Here is a 24914-nt window from a genome sequence, read left to right as displayed (position 1 = left end):
TCTACAAATACCATAAAGCTTAAAAATGTAGGGGTTGGCTCATCTAAGTAATGTTGTAGTGAATTATTCAAATAAGTTTTCGCATCATTGGAGCGTTGGATTTATGTTACTATATTGCTTTGTAAACTTAAGCTTGCCATTTATGATTTGAACATTTATCTCTTAGTAAAAAAAAAAAAATGTTGAGGAACATGGTGATGATTGCCAGTAGTATTTTAGTACATCGGCTTAGGTTGTTTTCATTCCATGTCTTTTTATGTAGTGTATAGTATGATATGTTTTAACATTCAATGATATATTTGAAATTAATTAAATTTCCAACTTCCTTAACCTGGGTAGAGCCGGGATTTTATTGTAAGAGGGGCAAAATTATAATATAGGATTTTTTTTATATATTTGAAGAGGAGCAATTTGTAAAATTTTTATGTATATACTAAAAATTTTGCATATAAAGGTAAAGGGGAAAGTGAGGAGGGGCATTTGCCCCACCTTTAAGTATGCTAGATCGGCCCATGTTCTTAACAAACATACAAAGTATAGATATGATAGAGCTTAAATTTATATATACATTTTGGAATAAAAAAAACAATGTGTCGTATCATACAAGAAAGTGTAGTTCAAACTTTAAAAATTTAGGGTATTATCCCTAAATCTATGAACTTTTGGGCCCAAAATTTTTGTATTTCCCACAAACTTTAAAATTGAAATAGAAATTTACTTTTATGTCATTATTTACTCAACTATAAAAAAAGCCTAAACGCATCCCCATCGGTGATCTCCCGGCGGGCTGGCCATCCCGACAGATGGGGGGCCCACGGATGCCTGCGGTGACTCCGCGTAGAGGATTGCCCTCCGTGGAAGGCCTTTCCGGTGGGCAGGTCACGGCCCAAAGTGGTGTCCCCCGGGGACGGTGAGCCCACCCCCCCTGGGGTCGTTTTTTTTGGGGGTTTTGATTTTTTTAAATATTAAGAAATATAAAAACATAAAATTTTTTTACTTTCCAAAATATTCGTTTTTTAAATTTTTTTAAATATCCCAAATTTATTCATAAAAACATAAATGCCCATTCATCACCCTTCTCTTCTAAAATATTCATTTACATTCTCAAATTTAAGAAAAACCCCAGGGAAATTAGAACCAAGAGTATTATCAGATTCTAGCCTAGCGCCCAACCCTTTGAGACCCGCCCTCATCCATCGTATGGGGAAGTCGAAACCGTTTTTAAAATTATTTAGAAGAAACCACGATTCCAAAAGGATTGCTTCTTGTTTGTTTTTATGCCGAGACTTATTTAATATAATGTCATTTTTAATATAAATATATATTTTTTTTAAAATAATGTATAATTGAAATTCAAATTGGTTGGGGAAAAAAGAAGAAATGAAATAGTAAGACCCTGAATAATTAAGGGTGAAATAGATTGTTGCGGATGTTATTCTAATGGAATAAAATGGTTAAAAATGGTGTCGAGCCATCAAAAGTTAATGAATAGGGGGTAAAAGATGTATTGATGTGGATCTCAACAAAGATCAAGAATTTACAAATTATATCAAACGACAAATTTGTACCACAATGATATTTTTCAGTGTACACAAAATATTTTTGTAAGGACATAAGAGTAAAAACGACTATATTTAAAATAAATTATTTACAAATTATCATTTTTTTTTATACGGAAAATATGCTAGCCAGAATCCAAGAAAAAGGGATAAAAAAAGTTAAAATTTGGCCCCCCTTTATTCCCCCCGTCCCATTGAAATTTTTTAATGTTTATATTTATGTTGTGTTTTTTTAATGAAAAAAACTTTGTAATATTATTAAATCTTTGTATATTATCTCAAATAAATATTTAAATTTTTTAGTGTTATCTAAACATAAATTATTTAAATCTTTGTAGTATCAAGATCATCTTCTTCCACCCCCAAAGAATATGCATTTTGGGGGTTTTTAACGAGTTTTAAATTTAAAATTTGTAAAGTGGGGAAATGTAGAGAAAAAAGAAGAAAGATTTTTTTTGGAAGATCCCCCTATTAGAGAGGAATTTTCCCAAAAAATTAAAAGGATTTTAGAACAAATTATTTAAACATGAATTATTTACATATTTTAATTGATCAACGTAGTTACAAGTTATGATGCCTTTTTTTTGTTTTGTTTCTACCCCCTTTGCTTAAACTTCCAGACCCAGTTTGTTTCCTTTCCTTTGTGTTTTATTCGAATTTTTTTCCCCATAATCTGATACTTTGTTCTTGTCAAAAACGAGAAATTAAACAGAAAAGAACTAAGAACAAAAAAAAATGGCGAGTAAACGTAATGTCTTTTCTTCTAAATGGTAGAACCACAAATAGCTACGTTTGGAACGGAGCTAACCCACGCTTGGGGGGATGGTTTGGGTTTGGGCTCGAGACATGGCGGAAATGGAATGTGACGAACTGGGAACGTGAGGAGTGATTCATCCTCCATTTTTTATGCAATACTCCCATTTATAGGGGGTAACCAAAACCCTAAGGTTCTCCTTCGATTTGACAATCCTTCCGTTAAAAATTCTAAGTTGGCCTCATTTTGTTCCAATCCTGTAGCCTTTTTACCGTTTTTTCTCATCTTTTTGCTATTTTCTCACTTAGTTTGGCTTTTTAGTCCCCTTTGCGTAGGGGTGGTTCCGGTACTTATCGACGTGAGCATACCGTACGTAGATCAAAGTTACGCATGACAAAACACCATACCGATATCGTATCGAATTTTTTTGGTATATCGGAATTGGTATACTAAAATTGTAAGGTAGTTTTTATACCGTTAGCATATCGTGTTTGCGGTATACCGAATCAAGCAAGAATGCGATATACCCTTATACGTGTTATACCGAAAAATTCTATTATACCCAAAATATTCAAAAAAACAATTCTGTTCAACTACTTCAAAAGGTCCAAAACAATTAAACTTCATCACAATCAAATTCTTTCATATAGTCATACTTTTTAAAATTTTAGTACAAATTTTATATATGTATGTTTATATATAATAACCAATTGGGTATACCACGTATACCAAAGCGTCGCGTATATATCAAGGATTCGGTATGCACCGTATACTCCTCCACCCGGTATAATTCTCCATCCCTAGTTGTAAGAATTTATACTATTCTTACATATTTAACAACTAATTTGTACTATCCGCTTAAAACGCCAACCTGCTTAGTAACCAAGGCACGAAATGAGATTCATCAAAGTTCAATTCAAATTTTCTTTAATTTCGTATTGGTTTTCGAACAAAGTTATAGTACGAAAATGTCATTTTTCACTTTGTTTCATTTTTCATCATTTTCACTTTGTTTCATCATTTTCACTTTGTTTCATTTTCATTTACTACAATGGCTTTCTTTCTCTCTAAGATCGGGGTTTGTGCAAATGCATGCGGTAATGTCGCCGAAAGAGTAAAAACCAAGAATGAATCTCTAAGCAAATGCAACAGAGAGAGAAAATGTAAGGAAATGGGATGCGAAGCCATGATGATGTGAAAAAACACTGGAAAGATGTACACCACATTATTTCTAGTAGAACTGGGGCGGGGAAACTCATCGAGGAGCTTCTTTTTTTCACCCCTTTGAGAGTCTAGGAAATTTTCCCTTTGCCCTTGACAATGATTCTGGGGTAGAGATAAACCGAAGGCATTTTGGGATGAATAGTAGACCAAAAAGTCTACAAGTATCGTTTGAAATTTTAACGGCCCAAGCTCGGAGCATTTGATTTTGGAACATGCAAAGCTCAAGGGGGGAAGAAAAAAAGGGAAATAAAGTTCTATTTGGAGGATAATGATCATGATGAAGAAAATTCGGGCGATTACGATGGCGAGGAGGGCGGGGACGAAAAGGGAAGCCGAGGAGGAATAGAAGAAAAACGTCTCCCCCCGGTTAATTCTCCCCCCGGATAATTCTCCCCCCCTACGGTGAATTTAACTATTCCTCAAAGGAGGGGTTTTTTATATGGGCATTTTTTGTGTGTGCGTGTGGGCCCCAGGGTCAGACTGTTGTGCGTTGGGTCCTTCCTAAAACCTCTTGTCAACAAAAATACCTCCCCACCTCGCAGATAGGAGTAAGGGTCGAAGAATGGATGTAGCGAAGTGCAATTGGACATTTTGGAAGGGTTGGGTTTTCTCCCCCTTTTTGGGGTTGAGTTTACTAGGCGAAAATTAAAAATGAGATTCTACCTATCGACAAAGGTAACTAAATGCTCAATCTTTTGGAGTGTACGTGAATGTGAAATTTGGCCCCTTTTGGGGTATAGAAGCTACAAAAACTTACTAAAAATGGCTAAAAAAAAGGTAAAGGGAATAAAAGGGACATCGTAACCCCGGTTTTCGAAAAAGGGAAAAAAGTCGGTACAAAAAAAAAAAAGAAAAAAAAACAACATATTTTTGATTGTGACATTTTCTTCTTAATAAACAAAGCCTAAAAACTCCATTGATGAATGCTCAAGCTAAAAAATTTGTAAATGCAATATTTAATTGAAATCAAGAAAAAAAGCAAAAAAACAAATTTCCCATCGGCCCCGGGACGGTGGAAAAAAGTAAAACAACCATGCTTTTTGAGAGTTTAAAAGATTAAAAACTTGTAAACACTAGGAAAGATTAGATCAACTAAGCAAAACGATTAACATTAAGGAAAATCAACAAAAAACTATTAGATCTAGCTAACTAGGTAGAATGAAATCGTAAGCAAAAACCAAAAAATAAAACTACAATAAACTTATTACATTAAAGATTATCACCCAGATTTTCCCAACCAAAGTAACTCAAACCAGTTTAATCAGCAAAACAATCTTAAGCTAAGAAATCTTAAAAACAAAGCAAATAAAAGATTGTTTGGCTCCTTGGGGAAAATGGAAGAATTTTTAACCCCCAAATTTTAAGATTGGATAATAGCGGGGTGGTGGAATCTTAAGAAGCCCCGGGTTTGGGAAGTGGAACTTAGAGCAAGGGCTTTTTCCCAAAAATGGTGTTGTATAAGTGATGGAAAAGTGATAAGAAAAAAGTGATGATAAAGTGATAAGATTTCCACTATAGTTGGGGGGGAGCCCAAAAATCGTGGTGGGGCCAAATCCCCATGTTACCACTATAGGGGCAGCAACCAAAAAAGTTTATTTTTTTTATTTTTTTTTTTTTAATTTACTACAATAAAAGTTTTGGGCTATAATAATTGAAAAAATGCTAAGAACTAAAATTAAAATAAAATCTTCTTTTTATTATCAAAAGGGGAAAATTATCAAAAAAAATTTTATTCCATAAACTACATTACGCATTCACACTCCCCCCTCCCACGATTCAAAACCTCTTGATCATATCCCGGGGGTGTATGTGATGTTTCCCTCCCTTCGGGAACCGTTAGATCAAGTATGCATCCTAGGGTACAACATTAAAGGGGGGGGCCAGTGACTCTACTTGCCCCCCTTGGGGCCCAGTTCTCTGGAAAAACCTTGCCTCTATTATCTATTGTGCAATATGATACGCATACATGATGGAGCCATCATTTTGGGGTTGTCGAACCGGGCACGTAGAATATCGCTATTGGAGGACACCAAAAGCACGCTCAACGTCCTTCCTAGCACTCTCTTGTTTGGCCGCGAAATAGGATTGTTTCGCCCAACGGCTGCTGGATCGTCTTGACAAACACGGCCAACGAGGGTATATCCATCGGTTAAGAGTATGCCATGTTGTACTGCGTCCCGTTGGCGTGAATCTGACATCCGGACCTCACCCGACACTCATCATTGAAGAGATGAGACGAATCCAGACGCTGATGTCGTTGTTCGACCCTCGTGACACCAAAATATGCATGCCGCATTTGGTAGTAGTCGCAACGCTTCCGATCATTGTTGGGTGTCTCCCTTTGAATCGCGATGTGAACGCCCTTCCAAGCAACCGGACGCTTCCTCCACTCCCAGTGCATGCATCGATGCTGCCTCAACATTCCTCGGAAAAGTATGCACTATCCCGTGCATATCTATCAATCTCTCGGCACTCATCGGCATTGGCTTCCGTAGATACTCCGGACCGAAGATGGCCTCGGATACAATTACAAAACCGCCTCGCGTCGTTAGGGCGCTTGTTTCACCCAATCGTAGGTATTCGTCGAACATATCAACGGTCCTGGCATAGGCAAGCGCCTAATTGCAGTGGTACACTTGATATGTCGACAACCTTGGTCGGCCGCTAGCATCACGCCAATGTGAAGCACCTATACCGTTGCGCCAATGTGGTCGCTATATGGATGAATAACCGTTGCGACATTCACTGAAGCTGCTACGAAAATCTCTGTCGGGTAACGGAGGTTGTCGCAAAGTAGTCTTTCATCAACCGCTGGTGTGCCCCGACATGGTCACGGCAGATGGTCCGCCGATGATAGAACGGGCGAACGAACGCCGCGCGCCGCCTCCTCTTCCTTCCCATTGCACCTCTTGAACGAGTTCATCGAACTCCCTATCCACCAATTGTTGGAACTCATCGTCAGAACTCATTTTTCAAAAGCAGAATTGGTGATAAAATGAAAAGAGTGGAGATTGGAATGGTGTAAAAAATTGAGAAAAATGGGTATTTTTATAGAATTAATAAAAAAAAAAAAATCGAAAATAGGGGAGCCGCGGCTCGTGGCCAATGCAATAGGAGGGCCGGCTCGCCCCCTGGCGCCGGCCACGAACGTGGCGCTCCCGTGTCCATCCCCTCCCCCGCCGCGGCTGCCCACCCTGGCCACTATAGGAGTCGCGTCGCGCTCACGTGGCCGGCCGCGCCCCTATAGTGGACGCTCTAAGTCTCCTTATGTTCAGCTCCTATTTATAGGGTGGCTTGCCCTAATTTCTAGGGTTGCCTCTTCATGCGAACGACAACTTTGCCCCTCTTTAGTAGGTGATTGTTCCAAGCAAGTCCTTCCTTCGTGTCCAGCTCCGTAGCATCCATCCGGGCCGTTGCACCTTTTTCGTTCATAATGACCGCTTGCACACTTTTTACCGCTTTTCACGCCAATTCCTTCGATCCTTTCCTCCCGATTTAGTACCTCAACCCGCACACTTTTAGCAACTATTTTGCATATTATCCAATAAAGCACGTTATACGACCGAACCAAGGCTTAGAACGAGACTCATCACTACACATTTAGTAACTAATTTGCGCATACTATCTGTTTAAACGGTAAACCGGCTTAGTAACCAAGGCACAAACGAGATTCATCAAAGTTCAACTCAAATTTTCATTAATTTGCATTGGTTTTCGATGGGTTATAGTACAAAAATGTCATTTTTCACTTTGTTTCATTTTCATTTACTACAATGGCTTTCTTTCTCTCTAAGATTGGGTTTGTGAAAATGTATGCGGAATGTCGCCGAAAGAGTAAAAGCAAGAATGAATCTCTACAAATGCAACAAGGAGAGAAAGTGTAAGGGAAATGGGATGCGAAGCCATGATGATGTGAAAAACACGGAAAGATGTACACCACATTATTTATAGTAGAACTCGCTGAGCGTGTGGAAACTACATCGGAGCTTCTGGAGTTTTCACCCTTGTCCGATGAGTCTAGGAAAGCCCTCAGCCGTTCAACGAAGTGATAATGCGTCGGGGTAGAGATGAGCCAAAGGCATATTGGATGAAGAGTGGAGACAAAGAAGTTTACAAGTATTCCGGTTGAAATTTTTAACCATGGCGGAGCTCAAGGAGCATCCGACTTTGGAACATGCAAAGCTCTACATGGAGGAAGAAAGAAAGAAATAAAGTTCTATTTGGAGGATAATGATCATGATGAAGACACATATCCGGCGATTACGACGAAAGCGAGGAGGGCGAGGACGACAAGGAAGACAACGAGGAGGAATAGAAGAAGAAACATGTACTCCATATTTTGTTTAGTAAATAGGTAGGTTGGTGGTTTGGATCCCGGAGAAATACATTGACGTGTCACCCTTTAGATGTGTTATGTATGTTTCGGATGTTTGCTTGGTTATTTGTTATGCATGTTCTGGATGTTTGTTGGATCTGCCCTTTATGAGATGTTTGCTTGGTTGTTTGTTATGTTATACTCCCTCCGTCCGTGAAATGTTGTCAAGTTTTGTCATTTCGGTCCGTCCACAAAAATGTTCTCCATTTTGCTTTTTACCATTTTTGGTAAATGAACCCCACTTTCAACTAACTCATTACGTTCACATTCCATTATAAAAATAATATATAAATATGGGACCTATATTCCACTAACTTTTTCCACTAACTTTTCTTCACATTTCTTAAAACTCATGCCAAGTCAAACTTGGACAACATTTCGTGGACGGATGGAGTATATGCTTTAACTTTCTTTGCTTTGATTTTAAATTGTGGTATGTTAAAACGATATGGTTAGTGACTTTTGTTTTGCTTGTAGATGTTTTAGTGATATAATTTTTAGTTAAGCCGGCTTGTTTTTGGTTGAATTTATTTCGGTTTCTAATTTATCATGTATTATTGTACCAAATTTTTGTTCGACTTATTCAATCGGATAAGGAGTGTTACGCAAACACTAATGTGTAACATACGTGATACGTCGATATGTAGTCCATTAGCAAAGGAACTCATTCTCGTTACATAACACATGGTGGCGCTGGGGCGACTAATACCCGCTCGTAAAGTTGTGATCCTAAGCTATAGGAAAATAAAAAAGGGTTTGTTAAAAGTTTTGGCACTAAAAATTTTAAAACCTTGACCTAGCATGACAACAAAGATAAATCAAATCCATTGCGTGACATATCTCTCTCCAACCATAGTGCCTAATAAGAAGTCCGCACATTGTTATTTAAAGGAATATGGAACGATAAACCTAACTTGAGAAATGATATTTGAAAGAATGTTGCACCCGAAATTAGTGTTTTTCATGTGTTAATGTTTATCAACAAAGAGATGGGTATGATGCCACTTTATCACTATAACAAAAGTGATTCTTGGCATATAATCTTATTGAATAGAGGTGCATACATGATTATCAACATTTCATCATTATATAGAAATATAAAATTGAACATTAATTAAGAGAGAATGTCTTTAATAAATTTTATATTCAAAACTAAACTAAAAGCTTTGATAGAAACATTTGCAATACCTTGATCATTTTCTAGGTCCATGTATCACCCGTATATGTGAGAAAATGACCCCAAGCAATGCACAAATCGGATGATAGATCATAAATATGGATTCTCCAATAACATTTACGCAGATAATTAACTATATATGTGAGTGTGCCACTTGAGCATTAATCATTAATCATAAGTCCTATATTATAATTATAATTAGCAGAGAAGTTTCTTTAAGAAATGGATGCCACCACAAGAAAGATGTGTACTAACAAGTAAATCAGACGGCCAACACAAGGCCACCTGAGGTCACTCTAAAGGACACAATTCCAAATCCAAAGGGAAATGTTGAGCATTGCAATGCTGTGATATCGAGGAGTGGAAGAGAGTTAGGGAAACCCTTGAAGTATTCAAACATCGCCGCACGCAGGGGCTGAGCACGTGTAAGTTAGGTCTACAAACCTCGCACGCAGGGGCGACTTGAGCATAGCAGAGCCTGCTACCTCGCTGCACATTTAGTCGTCAAAAGAAGGAAAAGAGATCGCATCCGAATATGGGGATTCCAAGATAGAAAGCTTCAAAGAATTCATGTGCTAACAAAGAGAAGCTGAGATTTCCCATAAAGAGACCCAAAAGAAGCCCCTACAATTTTCCCGACTACCTCCCACCACCACCTTTCCTCAAAGGAGTTAAGCCCAAAATGTCGAGCGCCGAGAGAAATCTTGAAAAAGGTGAATGTTGAGATATCCCTTTACGGACTGATGGCTAACTTCCCAAAATTTTCTACGGTAGTAAAGAAGCATCCAAAGAAGTGGGAAAATCGGGCTTAAGGGTGGATGGTAAAGGAGTGCAATAATGCTCACCGAGTTAACGTGATTACCCTGCTAACACGCCGTGCACAGAAGAACATAACAGGTTTCCTTGGTCCAAGAATCCATCAGATCACGCGTCCAGAACTCGTTGGTCGTCGGAAAACCCGATCATCGACACACAAAGCACTCTTTCCAAAAACCCTCAACCACTTTACTAAACCTAAGATACAGGAAAGCAGGGATCGATCCCATGCATTTCACGGATGCGTAACAATCATGTTCAAGGATTTGGACTTGTTTTTGGGTCAGTCAGCTTTCACGCATTTTTTTCGGGTTGAGGAAAATAAACTTAATCCTTGGGAATTTAAACTGCTACGCTAATACCTAGCGAAAACAAAGAAAGATGCACGAAAATTAAACCGAACAATCACTAGATCTAAGAAACTACTCTAATTACCTAGATTCTGCACAAATCGATCATAGTGGGGACCATAACCCAAAAGCAGAGTACGGCCGAAAAGCTGAAAACAACTAACTCCGTGTCCTTCCAACTAACAGCCGACATCGGCCATCTTCAACCAAATCGCGTAAAAAACTCGAAGAAACAGCATCGAGCGTAAATCTAACAGATCGAATTTAAATCATTTTGATGAAGAACAATAAGAAAACTAACAGATCTAAGGATGTTATACTCGAGGTAAAACAAAAGCAAAGCGGAAAACTCAAAAATTCATGCACAACTCACCTCCCCCGGTTCGGTGATCCAACCTCGTACGCTAAATCCACTCCGATCCAAGCCGTCCACACAAACCTCACTCTAAAAAGGAAACATTTCATAACTTCGATTTGAACAACAACCTCCAATCAATCAACAAACCACAGATCTATCACCAAATTCCCGCATCAAGCACCACAAAGAACTAACCAGTAGGACTGACATATAACTTGTGAAAATAAACTCTCAACAAGTAGGATATATGTAAATCAACTTGAAAAATAATGCATAAACGCAAACCACCGAAGGAATAGATAATCGTAAGAGCATCAACAACCAAATCGACTCCCAAAAGTGAAGTTCGAACTGTGAAAAGTGCAAACAACCGAAATTTAAAGAGATTGTATCTTCGTCTCTCACGCTACTAAGTTACGTCCGAAATTTCTCAAGAATAAACCCCTTCGTAACCGAAACTACCCCGTGACTTCCCATTCCCAAGTTTCCGTGTTGTGTGTGAGCCAAGAGGAGCGAAAAAGAGTGCGATGATTTGTGTGTTGCATGCTCTTCTATTTAGCAAGCGCCGGGATGTTTGAGCTTCTCCAAATATGCATAAACATGGACTTTGTTTCCTCGCCTACAGACTCCTCCTTCAAGCCTTCTTTCTAGATTCTCGCTCATTTCCCCTACTTCATTCCTTCGCTAGACTGTTTTCTAAGATCTCTCGATCTAGCGATTCTGGCCACACACCTGGCTTAGAAACCGTGTTAGACCCAGAAGAAATGTAACGCTTTTCACCATATAACTGATGCATGAAATTAGTCTTATCAACCGCTTACACTTAAACCATACTGGTTCTCAAGTATAAAAGACAAGATAAAAAGCACAAGACGACTGCTGCTATCCCCCACTCCACTCTGCACTCCAGACGTAATTCTAGACCTAGACACAATTTAAAACTTAAACAAGCTAAGAAAACACATATACACATATACACATACGCATGAGCTACCAACTTTACCAACCCGTCCACACAAGATTAAGGTCAATCCAACATACTCAAGACTCCTCCAAATATGCCCTCTTCCCTTCCTCTACCTAGCCAACTGCCACCAAGATAGCCCTTTTACTTACCCAATTGTCGGATTCACTTTACCTACCATTCCTCACCGTGACGTGCAGGGATCGATTCTCCTTTTCACGGGTCGCTATTATTGTTCCCTGCCTTTAGACAATAACTTCCCCTCGACTTCATTCACCTTATTCCTCCTTATAGAGTATTTTTTTTATTTCTCCTCCCTTTTTCCTTTCTCTTTTTTTTTTTTTCTCCGACTTTGTCCAAATTTATTCCTCCATTCCTTCCTTTCTTCGACTTCGTCCAACTTATACCTTCATAACCCAATTCCCTATTTTTTCCTTCACAACTCTTCTCCCTAAGCATTCAGCTGGCGGCCCTTAAACATGTGTTAGCTCGGGTTACGAAGTGCTTATAACTCGCTATTATAGTAGGCTTGCCAACCAAGCAAGAAAGACATCCTCCATCGTTCTCGCTTCACCGTATCAACTCGCTTATTGAAATAAAAGCTTCTAAGTCAAATGCCTCCTATTTTCAATTACTTTTACTAAGGGAATCATGCCGTATTATATTCACTGCCCATGCACACAACAAAACATAGACCTAAAGACTCTACCATGCAGATAATTCATGCATCACTTTTCCCCTCCCACTTCACCTGCTTGTCCCTAAGCCATCGTCAGAAGTGGGGAAATAGAGAAATCAATGTGCAACAACAACAACAACAAGCTCATATAAAAACAAAATTCTCACACTTAGACCAAGCATCACAGTGGGATGAAACACACAAAACAAATACAACCTCTCACACTTGGGGACACGCACAGCTGCTGAGAAGATATAGACAAATACAAAACACCAATAGTCAACAAAAACAAATACAATTAACCGAAAGTAAGAAAAATAAAAGTTCTTGTCATGGGGGTGATTCATTGAGTGGTCCTCGAGACCCGATTGTGGTGGGATCCTAGGTCGGTCACTTTCACTTTTTCTTTGTTGGTCCCCGCTCTTCCTCTTCTCCCGCTGGTCGGACCGGCTTCTTCACTAGAGACTTTGATTTAGGTGGGCTGGAACTTGTTTGGGAACGGATGGGAGATCAACCCCCAGCGATCCCCGGTCGCTTGCGAGGACCCTTCTGGAGGGCGCTGACTTCACCACGGCCCCGGAGTTACCTTCGCCGGTAAAGGGGGAAAGGTTCCGCAACCACTTCAACATCTTCATTGAAAGCTCCATGCTTCCGTCATTCGCTCATTTTGTTTGGCGCACCTCACCGCCAATCGCAATGTGCCCTCAAGGTCTTCACTTCCTCCGGTTGTCGTTATTCCCTTTTCCCGCCCCACAAGTTCCTTCATCCTTCCTTCCTCATCAACGCATCTCCTTCCTCACATCTTGGACTTCCTTCGTAGCTCTTCAACCTCTTCATTTGGCATGGCTTCCTCGGCTTCGCTCGTTTTTACCTTGTCCCCTAATGAGTAGAAGAGGGTCTTGGCCTAGGTGCATAAACCCTTGTTGAATAATTAATAAATAAATTGGGGTTATTAATGTAATTTCTATCATTAAAATCATCTTAAATCTTTAAATTTACGTGTCTCTCAATTTAAATTATTTTTTGAAAAATATATCAAATTAAAGATAATTTTATAAGGTTTCCCAACGAGATCTCAATTGCATATTTCCCACGACGTAAGGATGATGAAATTTGATATTTTTTATTTTATTTTTGTAAATGTTGAAAAACGATTTTTATCAACAAATACATCAAAAATCTCAATAAAACCATGTAAAAATCTCAATAAATATGTGTTGATATTTTCTTTACTAGTGTTGATATTCTTATTTCATATTGTTGATATTTGTAGACACTATGATATAAGAAAAACATTCACAAAAATTATCATATGATAACATAATGCGATATTACCTTTTTTTGATATTTTGTCTAATATTTATTGAGATTAGTAATTTAATCTCATTCACTAATTTTAAAATCTAAAGGTAGAGATTTAGTCTTGATTTTGGATTAAGGTGCTATAAGCATTAGAATATTACCCATAAGCATAATAAAATGCTTGATATGATTAAAATGTTAGATTCAATTAATTAAAACTTATTTAGTATTATAAAAAAATTGAGTCAAATTTAATTTATTAATTACTTATTTCATTATATAAAATATTAACAAAATTTTACTATGTAATTAATTATTGAGAATCACGAAATTACAAAAGTAAAAGATCATTTTTACATAATAACCCAATTATTCTCGATAAGGATTCAGTATCATTAATCCCATTAATTGCACCAAATTTATTAATTACGAAGAAATCCTATAATTGATTACTTTTTGCAGTGTTGAAAATTCAAAATAGCTTAAAAAAAAAAATGTATATTGTATTAATTGCAAACCATTTTCATTAATTATGAAGCAATCATATACTATAATTGATTATTTTGGGCAGTTGAAAATTCAAAATTGCTTACAAATTTAAATGTAGTATAGTAGTATTTATGTTTGAACACCACTCATCAATCCCTTTAATTAAGAATTAGTTATCATCCAATTATTCAATTTATTGAAAATCAATTAACGATTGGGTAGTGGATCTGTTGTAGCATACCATATAACTATTCTAGGAAGGGAATTCTTTGAACAAACATGCACCAAGTTGTGTTTGTCGTTTGATTATATTATCTTGTAATTATTGTTTGTATTATAAGTTGTGTCTGTCGAGACCAGAATGAAGACCGGCATGGAGCTTGCAGGGATCTTGAAATGCCCCCATAGATGACGATCCATGGTTAGCTCAGGATCACGGTTAAGCTCATCTGGATGGCTAGGGGCGTGTAGTGTAATAGGCCAGTCGTCCACAGGAAGAACAACTTGATTAGGCCTTTGAGGCTCTCTACCTGCTTATGCTAAGGAGTGGCTAATGCATTGCATTTGTTAGTCCATGAATTGTGGTGTTCTAATTAATCTTTTTATGTTTAGTTATAGCACAACAACAATCACCAGATTCTTCAAAACTTTTGTACTTGTACAATGATGCACAAACAATAAAGTAACAAAAATTTCAATGCCCATTGATGCAAAAACTAATTTGAAAACAATTCACTAACCAACCTCAACATTTTTAATCTTTATGGTATTTGTAGACAGATGCACACACAAGAAAGAACACCAAATTCAAAGCTCCCATCCCACTGCACAACCAATACACATTGTCTAGTCTCCCTTTGTTTAAATTGTTGGGCAACCATGCCGTTTCTCTCTGCACTGCATTGATGACGAGAATGCTCGAATAGAAGGCCCCAGCGAGTGTCAAACCAGCGACGGCGGTTGAAGTGTTCTTGAATGGAGCTGGGAACTCTTGGTAACAAAATGTAGCTTGTCCTGCCAAATAGAAACCTTCCGGGAAAATCCAGAATAGCCAACTGTGGCGCCAGCCACAGCAACGACAAGGGAACCACTGCATTCACTTGGTCAATGAGGCCATGGGATCTTTCCACGCTCAGTCTCTCCCTCCACAAGCGCCGCAACAATGCTGCTGAGTATAATGAAGACATGGCCGATCCCAATGCGCTGCAAGGCTGGGAGGCCTAGTGGGAGCTAGCTTTTCCCAAAGCGGCAAAATGAGGCGGTCTAGTAACGGTATGGTGACACAGGTTTCGATGAGCGCACACACTTGTATTGTAGCAGCTGGGATTTTGAAATGGGAGGTGATGTGACTGTCCATGGTTTTGGCTTGTACGATCATGAAACTCATCTGCACTGCTAGAGGTATACTCAATATCAAACCACTAAACCATATTGGCCCCAATCTTGGGTTAGCCTTTTCAGATCTTCAACTTGTTGCACTGTGCATAATTTCCATGGATTCACTATCTTTGAACAGACTCTTCTTCACTCTTCACCGCTGCACGGTTCAAGAACCTGCAAATTTAACCAAATTAATGGAACTTTAACTAGTACTATTAATTATAGCATATCAAGTGATAATAAACTTACTTGAAGAATGGGGTGGGAGAGTTGAAACCATCTCCATCATGGTGATAATCATCAGTTTGTGATGAGAGAGGCATCTTCTTTTTCTTGATGGCTGCGACGATGACACAAGCCAAGCTCTTGAAAGGGCTGCCGTTGGGCTTGACAAGGCGATAAAATTTTGTACCACATAGGAAGACCACCAAACCAACCAGATTGGCCATGGAGAAGATGGTGAAGCCCAGCCCCAGCCCCAGCGCGGTTCTCTTCCACACACCATGAGGGTTGAGCACAGAAGCTGGCAATGTAGAGGGAAAATGAACCAGTTGAAGAATATCCCTTGATGTCTTGTGGAGTCTAGTTGATCTGCTCCCATGGATGCAAGAGTGAAGCGTGTGCCTCCGTTTTTCCCATAGTGAAGAGAGTCAGGCCGAGATACAGAAGACCGGCTTGAAGAGGCGTGGTTGCTTGCACAAAATGGAGCCCTTTTCACAACTAGGAGGCCTCAAATGGCTCACTGTTGCTGATAGAAGCAATTGCACTACTCCCTGCACAATATTAATAAAAAAACTTCATCTCTTCCTTATTAGAAAAGAGAAACATTGAACATACCAGCAAAGAGATGAAGGAGGAAGCAGATGACAGAAAAGCAGCCAGCATATGAATCAGCAATGATTGCAGTGAAGATAGGGGTGAAACTCATGCTGCCATTCACATAGTTGGTGATTTTGGCAGCATATGTATCTTCAAAAAGGGAAATCATCTCTCAGGAATGTAAAAAGGTTGGCGATTAATCCCGTTGAAAATGTCAAACAGCCCAGTGTTGCTGTTTTTACCACAACAAAATCAAACATTAATTCAATACTTGTAAAAATGGTTTCAGAATTAAAAGAGACATGAAAAAAAACCTATGATGAAAGGGAAGGTGATCCATCCGCCACGACCGGTGCAGAAGTGCTTCACTATTCATCATCACTCAATTCCCACTCAATAAGTTGTTTATTTTATTTTCTCCTTTTTCAATGGAGAAGCTTGAAGAGATATGTGTAGACAGTGTAGTGTGTGGTTTTATTATTCATTCATGTCATTCTTTAAATGTAAGGAATCTAAAGATAAGCATGCATTGTCAAATAATATCTCATTAAACTCACATAATTATACATCTTTGCCTTCTTTGTATTGAAATTTATAGTCTGTTTATCACTGTTTCTGCCTGGCGCCTAAATTTTGTGTTTAAATGAGAAAAGAGGAAAGAGTAATTAACATTATTCTAAATACGGAAAGTTGACATAGTGAATGGAATAATTTCAAAAGTCACACACCGGCATACTATAGCAGGAGTGCAGGACGCTTGATTCTATCCAAATGAATTCTTTGCTTTAATTTCACATAAATTGATATTCCTTCCTTAGCGAATAAGAGTCCGTTTTTCTATTTTGATCTATCTACGAATAGGAGTTTCAGTTTAAAATTACATTACTATAAATAGTAAAAGAGAGCTCACATTTTACTAACTCATTTTACTCATTCACATATTGTTTAAAACTAATATATACATATAATATCTACATTCCACTAATTTTTTTATCAATTTTTTTAAATATTTTTTGAAACTTGTGTCGAAAAGAATGAGACTTCTGACTCATTCTACTCACCAATTTTTTAATATTGTTTTAATGTATACATGTCGAAACGAAAGGAGTAAATATTAGAGGTAGACCCGATTGTTATTTCGGTAAATTCATAATTTGTTTTAATTTTGCATTTTAAAATAAGTGAAGTAATAATGGTCAAACATGATTTTTTATGTAAAGAGAAATTCAATGTTGATGAATTTGTTCTCTTCCACTGCTCACGTTTACAGTCCAGTAATTTTAGCAGTGAGCGATGAGTGGCTCACTGCTCACAAAATGTATTTATTAATTAATTTGCATAGATGTTCATGAATTTATTAAGAAACAATGATTTTTTTATATGAAGAGATTATCATTAAGCTTGATAATAATATAGAACAAGCAGTCTCTAATTTCGGTCAGACCACGTTGCTGACTTTTACCTCACTTTCTTCTAACCTCGTCACTAGTGGTTCAAATGTTCTAATTAAAAATTATTTTCGTTACATGATAAATGACTAACTATTTTATCAATGAATCTGTATGATGACAAATCCGTCCTAATTAAATAGTATGAGATGCGAGTAACTTTTTTTACTAGATCTTAATTTTTTATTGAACTTTTATTTGATTGGGTATTACCGTCCAGCCAAATTAATAATCTAAAATAGACAACTACTATAATTTGTACTGCTATAAAACACCTAAAATAAGATAAACCTCTGAACATCCATTCTTCCAAAAGACCATTTTCAATTTTCGAGGGAGACTTATTTTATTCTAATTTGTTGTGTGACAAGTAAGACAACATGATTATTGTGCATTTGAAAAAAAAATTTATAATACTACTTTCCTTAATCGTCACTGGATGATTCCTCAACACTCTTGCACTTATACAATGATGAACAAACAATAAAGTAACATAAATTCACCCCTCCTAAAACACAACACAACCAATACAAATTATCTAACCTCCCATCATTAATATTATCAGGCAGCCATGTTGTCACACTTCTCACAAGATCAATTATGGCATTGCTGCAATAGAAAGCAATCCCAATAAACAATGCAACAGCTGCAGTTGATGTAGTTTTCAGTGTCTCTGGAAATTCTTGATAGTAAAGTGCAATTTGCCCTGGAAAATGGAATGCCTCTCCTAAACCAGCAATGGCCAGCTGTGGCACTAGCCACATTGCTGACATGCCAACAATCCCATCCTTTCCCACCACTGATTCAGCCTCTTCCTCTCCACTGCTGCCGAGGCTGCCATGCTGGCGATGGTGAGGATGTGTCCGATGCCAACGCGTTGGAGAAGCGTGAGAGGCCTTGTTGTGACTCTCTCCCACAGGGGAGCCACGCGGTCTATGATGAAGATGAAGAGTGAGGTCGAGACTAGAATGAAGACCGGCATGGAGCCTGCAGGGACCTTGAAAACGCCCCCTAGATGGCGATCCATGGTTAGCGCCTGGATCACGGTTAGGCTCAGCTGGATGGCTAGAGGAGTGCAGAGTAATAGACCGGTCGACCACAGGGGTAACAGCTTGATTAGGCTTTTGAGGCTCTCTACTTGCTTCACTGTGATCACGGTCTCCTTCCCTTTTGCACCCTGCACGGTTCAAGAACCTGTCCAAATTTGAGGGTGATATTTTAGTAAACTAAGATCAGACATCATATGTGAAAAAGATATTGATGATCACCTGAAAAATTGTGAAGGCTGGTTAGGTGCTGTTTTTGTGGAGTCTTGGTAGTAATCTTCATTCTTCTCTGAAAGGGTCATTTTCCTTTTGCTTACAGCTGCAACAGCTACGCGTGCTAGGCTCGGAACGGGTTTCCCCTGAGGCTTCAGGAGGCGGTAGGAGCGTGTCCCAGATAAGAGAAGTCTAAACCAAGCACATTAGCCACTGCAGAGATGGTGAAACCCCATGTCCAGCTGAAATTGTCTTGTACATACACTATGGCAATTGAGCTAACAACTTTTGGCTGTGTACATTGTGAAGATGTACCAGTTAAAGAAAATCCCTTGATGCTTTGGGCTGTCGAACTGATCTGCTCCCATCGTGCAAAGGAAACGCGTGCCTGCAGTCCCTAGGGATGCTAGAGCCAGCCCAAGATACAGGACTGTGAATTGAAGGTGTGATGGATACCTGCATAGATTCGATCCATCTTCGCATGCTGGAGGCCTCAGGTGATCAACGGCCGCTGTTAGGGAAAAAGAATAACTGCACCCTGTACAAGGAAATGGTTAGTTTATCTTATGAAATCCACTTGAAGAAAACAGATAAACTCATCTGAGTGACAACATGAAAGGGCTGAAGAAGAGATTACGAGCAGAGAGATGACCAACGAAAACCAGATGACAGAGAAGCAGCCCACAAAGGAGTCTGCTATGACTGCACCAACAATAGGGAAGAGGGTGATGCTTCCATTCACAAAGTTATAAATCTTAGCAGCACTTATGCTCTTGATGTTGAATTCTTGGATCAAATATACGATCAGGTTTGCCACCACGCTCCGGATGCAAGAGTTAAGCAACCCATTGTCCCTAAAAGTATCCACGTTAGGCATACTAATCAGTTCGCCTAGCAGCAACAATTTTATTCTAAAATTTATGAATTGGTCTGATAAGAGAAGATGAAATAACCTATGATGAAGGGGAAGGTGATCCAGCCTCCAGCCTTCCTTTAGGCTGATACACGAGCTGCTTCATCCATGGAAGCTACTGAATTGTCTGCCATTTTTTGTCAAACTGCTTATGCTAAGGAGTAACTGATGTATTGTATTTGTTAGTCCATGAATTGGTGGTGTTCTACTCTTTTATATTTAGTTATAGCACAACAACCATTTTTTTCTTTCTGCTATTTTGGAAGGATTGCATTGCCAACAAGCAAAGTCAGCATTATCGTGCCTAAAAAACTCAACTTGTTTGGACAATCATTTCAATGATATGGCATGTTGAATGATTGACCCCATTTTCTTGAAAAAATGTCCCATACATATATTGAAAAATATCTCTACTTGCATAATGATTCTCTTTAAAATGTAACTTAACAAATATATTAGTGATATCACTCTCTTTTAAAGACTTAAATTATGGTAAGCATTCAACAGTCAACACATCGCCAGTTTTGCTATTAATGTAACTATCATGACAATGATATTTCTAATGTATCATAGTGAATTAAGCACCAATAAGATGAATGGTGGGCGCGTTTCACCAAAATATCATCTAAAGACTTGTAGAAAAGATAAGAGAGAGATAAATCCACTATGTAAAGATCAGAACAGATTCATATAGTTAATATATGAAAGAGCATTGATTAATGTTAACAACTCTCACAAATAGTAGTTACATGTCTCGATTACATGCAGACTGTACATAAAAATAATATTAATGTATTAAAGAAAATGAAAAAAAAAAAAAAAAACTCAACTCAAGCTCTCAATACAGAATACAGTCTACAGAAAACATAAGAGATAAGTGATGTAACTTGGCACATTCATGGTTGGCCTTGCCCAACGAAAAGTGGAACGGGCGGAGTTGAAGTCGAAGCAGAGTTATTTAATGTCTTCCTGTGCTATCTGAGTCCAAATAATTCAAAATCATCACTGCGAGGGTAGCGTCATCAGGCATAGGTAGGATTCAGTTCCAAAGCCTCCTTGTAGATCATGTCCTTCATCTGCTCCTCTGTCAGCATTTGGTGCTCCAAATCGAAGGCAAATGGTGTGGAGCAAACCGTTCATCGGCTATATCATGTAGCTTTGCAAGGTATGGATGTTCCAAGGCTTCTTCCACTGATATAAGATATGATCACATTTTAGTTCTTCATAAACTGAAACAAGGTCTAATGTGGGAATTGAACCACATAGGTCTAATGTGGGATTCAACAATATAGAGGAAATTATTACCTGTGATTCTATTTGTTGGATTTATTGTCAGCATCTTGTTAACAAGATCAATAGCCAGAGGATTGACATGTGGGAAAACCTTAGCTAAGTCCTGAGGGGAGTAGGCGTGGAAGCTGTCGGATGTACCTTCTTGCATCCTCGTTTTTGTGAAATTAAGGTCAGAATCAGTAGGTGTGCCTAGAAGCTGCAAAACAGATCATCAAAACAGAGATGGTTAGTGCTAATGAAGCATTAAGAGTAATGGCAAGCAATGAAATCTATGCAGCAATCCCACAAAAGGCAATCTTTGAAACAGATAAATTTAGTTCTAGACAAATGAAACAATTTAGCGTAATAAAACTAGGAAACTAAGCTAGTCCTTTTAGGCATGGATCAAAATTTGAAATATTAGCTTCAAAACAGAGAAATTTAGTCCTGAGAGGCAAATCAAGCAATTCAAGATTAAGAATTTAGAAAACAAAGCCAAGTTTTGATCAAGAATGAAATTTCATTCACTTTTGAATGATATGATGCAATATGGATTTTGTGTAGCAACCGCACAAAAATAAGTAGCTCGAAAAATAACAGGCAACTCAAATAATCTAGGAAACAAACAAAAAAAAGTAGCCCTTTGTAGCATACATGAAGCTATAATTGGAAAATCCTGATTCTTTTAAGATTGGTAATGTATGTACCTCAATCAACAAGTGCATTTGATGCACATGATCTTTCCCAGCAAACAACGGCTTCTTGTTGACAAGCTCCATGAAGATGCAACCAACTGACCAAACATCAATGGCAGCAGTGTACTCAGAGGAATTGAGCAGCAGCTCGGGCGCCTGTACCATCTCGCACAACATACTCTGTCATGAAGTCGTTCTCAGTGCTAGTCCGCGCCAGCCCAAAGTCGCATATCTTGAGGTCACAGTTAGCATTGAGCAACAGATTGCTAGGCTTCAAATCTCTATGTATCACACCAGCTGAATGTATGTATTTCAGGCCTCTCAGAAGCTGATACAAGAAGTACTGCAAAATGCAACCATTACCAAGAAGAGTTTAGCATCAGGCAAAAATTGAATCAATCGGAGATGAGCAAAATTGTTACCTGACAGTGCTCCTCCGATAGCCCCTGATTCGATCGGATTATTTGGTGAAGATCGGTATCCATGACCTCCATTGCTATATAAACATCGCTGAATTCCTCCTTATTGGAGGAGGAATCACATCAGTTATAGCAATAACTGTCGACATCATACACATCCCCTCAATCAATTTAGAAATTCACAAATTTATAGTCAATAATAAACTCTGCTTTCAGGCAAAACACAGAAATTAATGGAATTAAAAGGGGATCGAATCATCGAAATACGAACATTTTCGTGATCCAAGTGACGAAGAAGCTTGATCTCTGAGAGTCCTCTTGGATCCATATAGTTGTCGAAGGCATTCGCGATCTTCTTCACCGCCACCATCTCGTTCGTCTCCGAGTTCCTCACCGAGCTAATTAATTCACAAAACTGATTAATTGACTGATGATAACCTAAACTACGTCGTATTTGTGTGAGGTGAAATTGTTACCAGACTATGCCGTAAGCTCCGCGGCCAATCGGCATGATCGGGGGGCGATACTTGGCGGTGACCTCGAAAGTGTTGCCGAAGATGTCGTACTGGATAAACTGGCCGCCGTGTCGCCACCGCCGGAAAATCAGTACTCCGGCGGCGCCTCCCATGTCAGCCATATGCGATTACTGCGGTGGTTGTGAGATGGAATACTACGAGAATCGTGGAAGATGAAGACACGTATGAATATTGGAGATGGATTGCATGTATATATATAATTGATATTTCCAGGAAGAAGAAGTTGAAGGTAAACAGCGAGTAAGCCGCCAGTGATCGGACGCCTGTTATTTAGTCTTGCTTTCAGATCTAACGCCCCAGATTTGCTGTGATGTTTCGTCAACGATTTGGGTCCATTATTGAACTGTATTGCTTTTTGGTTTTTATTTTATAAATAATATTCCTTATAATTTTTGGTTGGAATTTAATACTACTATGTGAAAGTGAATTAAAACTGAGTTTCCACGTTTTTCAGAGGTTGGAACATGGAAATATCTTAGAAAATTCATGGAGTGGGAGCAAATCTAGTGCTTTTTCATTGTTGAGTCGTGGATTTTAACTGGTGCTTGCACACGTGTTTATTTTCATCGTGTATCAGTTTCTTATATTACTACTCCTCCTACATTAACTTGTAAGAATCATTCCATTTGTTTGGCATAAATTTTAATTTCCTTGTGATGGTTGTAGAGAGAACGAACTAAAAGATTAATTACAAAACATAAAAATGAAAAAACTAGGTGGTTACAAAATATTATTTATAGTAATTTAGTATATTCAATTTTTTATTTGATACAAATGATTTTGTTATATTTCATTACTATTGACTCATTGTCATGCAATAATGGAACACTTCATTAATAATGATCAGCAAGTCAAAAAATAAAATTTAGCTCGAAAGAACTAAATTAAGACACAAATCTAGTGTGTGTTGTGTATACTACAGCTAACGGCTAACTACTCTAAAAAATAAGTATGAATTTGTTGTGGAACATATGTGAATTAGTTAGGATATCGTGTATAAATTCCAAAAATCGAAAATTGAAACATTTGGATTATAACTCATGATAATGAAATCATTCAACAAAATGGTGAATTGACTGTATATCTCTTGATTGACTTTATAGTTTATGCTGTGCTTGAGGCCATTCAATTTAAATATATACTCCTATAAAGCAAATTAAAAAATTTAGTGTATGAACTATTAAATACTCCATGTATACTCCTATAGTACCATTCCGAGTTGAATTTCCTATATCAAGATTCTGTGGCATAGAAAGTATTTCGCATGAAGACTTTGAATAAATCTTGCTAAATGATGGTTGATTAAAATAGGGTTGTCATTGATCTTCTAATTTTTAAAACTGAAGTAACATTTTTATATTGGTTTCAATTGTTCCACAATAATTACAATTAAAACTATTAATTGTTCCACAATAGTTAAACATGTACTATAAAAAATGATGTGGTTTTGTTGCTATACTAATATGTACAAGGAGTAGTATATAATATTAGTGGTGGTGGTTGCGTTTTCAACACAGCTGTGAGCCTGTGAGCAGTTAAGCTGGGTGGGTCAATATGTGATTTATTTATGCAACTTAGCACGTCAAGGTTGACTTCATGGAACGACTATATCCTGTAGATATAGTTTGATGTACAAATGCAGCCATCATTAAACATTAAAATATAGTAGTAATAATCTTTTAATACCCTACCGGATTGTATCCCGTGAGTTTATTTAATTTATTTGATCAGTTGAATAGTTGATCATATACTGTAATTTAAAACTATATAAAAAGTCCCCACAAATAAGCATCAACCTAATCATAGATTATTTGACGTCTATGATCCAAATATCTCCTCCAAAATCCAAATCATAAAATGGAGTGGTGATTTAAACTGGATCGATTCGTAACACCAACTATCACATTTCTGCAATATTCACGAACTCGAATCCAAATTAGTAGTAAAATTTAAGATTAAGTGTTTTTATTTTTTAATTTGAACTTGTCTTTGGGTCTTTTATTATCTTCATGGTTATGGATGTTACATAGTCAAGCCCCCTCTTGCTTATTTCAATGGTCAATAAGAAACAGAGTATCTATGAGGAATGATCATTTGTCAACCATTGAAATAATAATGTCAAAATT

The 24914-nt window shown here is 37.9% G+C and overlaps 2 pseudogenes; both read right to left on the bottom strand.

The window, feature by feature from the left end:
• Nucleotides 1-18081: 18081 nt before the first annotated feature.
• Nucleotides 18082-19802, bottom strand: LOC125198167 (annotated as a pseudogene).
• A 733-nt stretch (nucleotides 19803-20535) lies between these two features.
• On the bottom strand, nucleotides 20536-22365 carry LOC125198165 (annotated as a pseudogene).
• Nucleotides 22366-24914: the final 2549 nt, after the last annotated feature.

The sequence above is a fragment of the Salvia hispanica genome, unplaced genomic scaffold (genome assembly GCF_023119035.1).
Source record: "Salvia hispanica cultivar TCC Black 2014 unplaced genomic scaffold, UniMelb_Shisp_WGS_1.0 HiC_scaffold_1252, whole genome shotgun sequence".
In the NCBI taxonomy this organism is placed as follows: domain Eukaryota; kingdom Viridiplantae; phylum Streptophyta; class Magnoliopsida; order Lamiales; family Lamiaceae; genus Salvia; species Salvia hispanica.
The sequence above is the reverse complement of the archived record's forward strand: the minus strand, read 5'-3'. Positions and strand labels throughout refer to the sequence as shown.